The 4150-nt window shown below is 34.9% G+C and overlaps 1 long non-coding RNA gene across 1 annotated transcript in view; it reads right to left on the bottom strand.

Annotated features, from left to right (window-relative positions):
- Nucleotides 1-3091, bottom strand: part of LOC117935519 — an 18625-nt gene extending 15534 nt beyond the window's left edge. The window contains exons 1-2 of the long non-coding RNA XR_004654777.1: nt 2971-3091; nt 1082-1091 (exon numbers count right to left, since the gene is read on the bottom strand). This is a non-coding gene — a long non-coding RNA (uncharacterized LOC117935519). The remainder of the gene's footprint in view (nt 1-1081; nt 1092-2970) is intronic.
- Between the last annotated feature and the right edge of the window lie 1059 nt (nt 3092-4150).

Below are 4150 nucleotides of genomic sequence, written 5' to 3'. Positions count from 1 at the left end.
GGGGGGGGGGGGGGGGGGGGGGGGGGGAGCACTTCAACATCAGTGTAATTCCAAGTGCCATGCTGATCCGGGCCAGGCTTGCCACATACACTTATCTGATCCTTACGGGTGGTCCGAGCAGCGCCGCCATGTTACCAAACCTCACAGCTCTAGATGTCTTTCTAGATCTGGTCTCCCCGTGTGGACTTAGACCTGCAGACACGATCGGAATGACCGAGACGGGAGGGAAAGGGAATATATGTGGTTGTGGACTGGGGCTTGTGTGCCTCTACTTCTTTATTTTTTTAAATGTGGCTGTTTTCTATTTGCCTGATTTAGAGAATGAATGTATTTCTCTCTAAAAGTGAACACCAAACCCAACATGTCGGGAGGTTTTCCTCTGGCATTGGAACCCAAAGTCAGGGGCTGCAACTTTAACTTCATAATCACGAAGGAAATTGGATCTGCGGCAGGCATCAATACACATCCATTACCAATATTGACAAGAGCAACAAAATACAGAAAGATCCCACACCACAAATAAAACAAGGTACACCTACAATGCTGGACCAGAAGCTGAAGACACAATAAGCAACAACAGACAAGACAGACAGACAGAGGTGATAAGATTTTGGAAATCTTGAAGCATAGTAACATTAAAAAAAATATAGATCCAACATGGGTAAAAATAACTTTAAAAAACTGACATCAACATTCAGTATGAGTTCTAATTTGTACTGGAGAGGCTGCAGAGTAGGAAGAATCCCCATGGCCTATAAACTGGGACTAGCTAAAACTGGATTTACTATATAAACCTGTGAAAACATCAGATTATAAATTCAGTTTTCTTATTTAACTTTTTTATTACATGTTATATCTCCATAAACTGTTAAAACTGTGTTTCAAATGCTCTTACCCATGCCAAGATATAGAAAAGTACTGAATCCCTCTTTTAAAAAAAATATTTTTATTCAATATGATTTTACAAAGTGAGAAATTTTAAGTCTGAATCAGTCTTCAGAACCCAGAATATGTACATATTGTGCAATTACAGAACACAAACCTTCTTCTCCGGTCACTAAAATACCAAATTTTCAGACACAGTACAGGGACTGGACCTCTGCGTCCTCAACTTCTGCCCAGTTTACAGTAAACTAAAGTACTTTCATTACAGAAAGTAAAGAGACAGCTATGTAGGCCCAAATTAACTCCTTGAGGCAATAACAAAAATAAATTAGTAAGTTAGACTTTACCATTTGCATGCAAACCCATCTTTACTTTCCCCATATTATTTTTTCTAACAACACATTTCCTGATTCCTTAATTCAAAATCCTTAAGAGGTAAAATTATCAATACATTCTAAGATATTTTAACTAAAAACATTGATCCATTTTCATTCAAATGGCTAATGTTGCAGTTCCCAGTGACAGACACAGAGGGGAGCCCTTTCTGCCCCACGCTGGTGACACATTCATCATGGCATTAAGTGGAGAAAGACATGTTTTGTCAGCAGCGGGCCTTTCCAAGCAGAAGTTTGACACGTGACAGATGGTGTAAATAGTGGAATGAGTGATGGCTGAATCCCACGTCGCTGCTTCAGTTTCAGGGTCCTTGTCTTGTGCATGCTGGCTCGCTGTCGCACTGTCATGACCTGACAAGACACCTGACCACAACAGAGCAATTAGTGAGGTTATTAGCAACACTTGTGCTTTTCCTACTGAAACAACAATACGCTGCTGTGTAAAAGACTTGCAGCAAGAACAGGAAATGATAAGAAGCTGCACATCAATTGTTCTAACAGTGGTTTACTCTAGAAAAAGCGTTTCCTGGTGAAAAGGACTGTGAATGCTGAAAAACTGGATGCTGGCTTATGTAAGTAAGAAGAAGCTGAAGTAGTGTAACTCACCTTAATGCATGAAAAAAATAGAGGAATATTTTAAGCTTTTCTAAACACTGAATTGCTGGTTAATATATTACATAAGGTATTAAGAAGGTTAAGACGCATTCTATAAAGCTACTCTGAGATGGCTCGTCCATTTTTTTAATACAATTCTGCAGCAAAAGAAACAAAATGCACCATTTACTATCACAACAAAACAAAAAATGTAGAGAGTCTTCAAGAGAAACTACAGTGTAAAACACAATCTATGGTCAATACAATATACTATTTATAGTAAAAGTGCAGACATGACACATGTAAAACCATGCCACTTCTGTAATTCCACCTGATATCAGTGTTTTTATGACATTGGGCTGTGACCTGTGATCTAAATGTTCCTGTTGGAAGAGAACATGTGTCGCTTTGTTTTGGAAGAATTATGTGATTTTGAGACATGTTTGCATTGTTTTGGTAGACATAGTGTTTTGTGTTAGTGTTTTATTGTACTTTGTATTTTATTGTATTTTGAAAATTAGCGTTGGAGTTTAGTTTACAATGTGTGATTTTGAGCATAGAGTTAACTGTTTTGCCAGTTGTGTGTTGTAAGTGTGTTGGTGTTAGAAAATGTGTTAAAATTATTGAAAAAATTGTCATAACAATCGTAAAAAACGCAACACGGCACGCCACGCAGTTGACACGCTCGCGCGATGCCGCACGTGTTTAGACGGCCTTAGTATTATATGTCGAAAAAAGTCATAGTATAGCATGTCAAAAATTTTGGAAATAAGTAGTACTTATTTCAAACAGTACTTCAATAAGAGTACTGTTTGTTGAAAAATTTGAGCAAAAGTCGTAGTATAGTATGTCAAGAATTTTTTAAAAAAAGTCATAGTATCTCAAATATTTTGAAAAAACTCATAGTATAGTATGTCGAAAAAAATGATAAACAAGTCATACTATAGCACGAGGCAAAACGTGAAAAAAGACATAGTATAGCATATTGAAAAAGTAATTGTCAAAAAGTGATAAAAAACTCATTGTACAGCATGACGAAAAAGTTATGCTATAGTATGTCAGAAAAAGTCAAAATTCATTTTTTTTATTGTAAAACAACAAGAAGAGACTAAAGTCCTTTGGAGAATGTGGGCATCGATCCTACTTCCTCTCGCATGCTAAGCAAGCACTCTACCATTTGAGCTGATTCCTCTGTTCAAAATGTGGAGAAAAAGTTTTAAAAAACTGGTCATAGAAAAAAGACATTTAAAAAGTCATAGTATAGTATGTCGAAAAAAAGTCATAGAATAGTATGTCAAAAAAAGTCATAGTATAGTATGTCAAAAAAAGTCATATGTCAAAAAAAGTCATAGTATAGTATGTCAAAAAAAGTCATAGTATTGTATGTAAAAAGTAAAAAAAATCATAGTGTGGTATGTCGAAAAAAGTCATGTATAGTATGTCAAAAAAAGTATAAAAAGTCATAGTATAGTACGTCAAAAAGTCATGGTAGTACGTCGAAAAAAGTCATAGTATATATAAAAAAATTTAATAGTATATTCTTTGTTTTTGTCATAAAACAAGAAGAGTCTGATGTCCTCTGGAGAAGGTGGGCATCGATCCCACTACCTCTCGCATGCTAAGCAAGCACTCAACCAGATGAGCTAATTCCCCTGTTGAATATGTAGAAAAGTTTTGAAAACGTCATAGAGAAAACACATGAAAAAATCATAGTTTAGTATATCGAAAAAAGTAAAAAAAATCACTGTATAGCTTGTCGAAAAAAGTCATGTATAGTATGTTAAAAAAAGGAAAAAAAGTCATAGTATAGTATGTCGAAAAAAGTCATAGTATAGCATGTTGAAAAAAGTCATAGTATAGCATGTCGAAAAAAGTAAAAAAAAGTCATAGTATAGCATGTTGAAAAAAGTCATAATATAGCATGTCGAAAAAAGTTAAATAGTCATAGTATAGTATGTCTAAAAAGGTCATAGTATAGCATTTCGAAAAAAGTCATAGTATAGCATGTCGAAAAAAGTTAAATAGTCATAGTATAGTATGTCGAAAAAAGTCGTAGTATAGCATGTCGAAAAAAGTAAAAAAAAGTCATAGTATAGAATGTCGAAAAAAGTCATAGTATAGCATGTCGAAAAAAGTAAAAAAAAGTCATAGTAAAGCATGTCGAAAAAAGTCATAGTATAGCATGTCAAAAAAAGTAAAACAAGTCATAGTATAGTACGTCAAAAAGTCATGGTATAGTACGTCGAAAAAAGTCATAGTATCTATAAAAAAATGTC

The sequence above is a fragment of the Etheostoma cragini genome, chromosome 20, assembly GCF_013103735.1.
Source record: "Etheostoma cragini isolate CJK2018 chromosome 20, CSU_Ecrag_1.0, whole genome shotgun sequence".
NCBI classification, from domain to species: Eukaryota; Metazoa; Chordata; class Actinopteri; order Perciformes; family Percidae; genus Etheostoma; species Etheostoma cragini.
The sequence above is the reverse complement of the archived record's forward strand: the minus strand, read 5'-3'. Positions and strand labels throughout refer to the sequence as shown.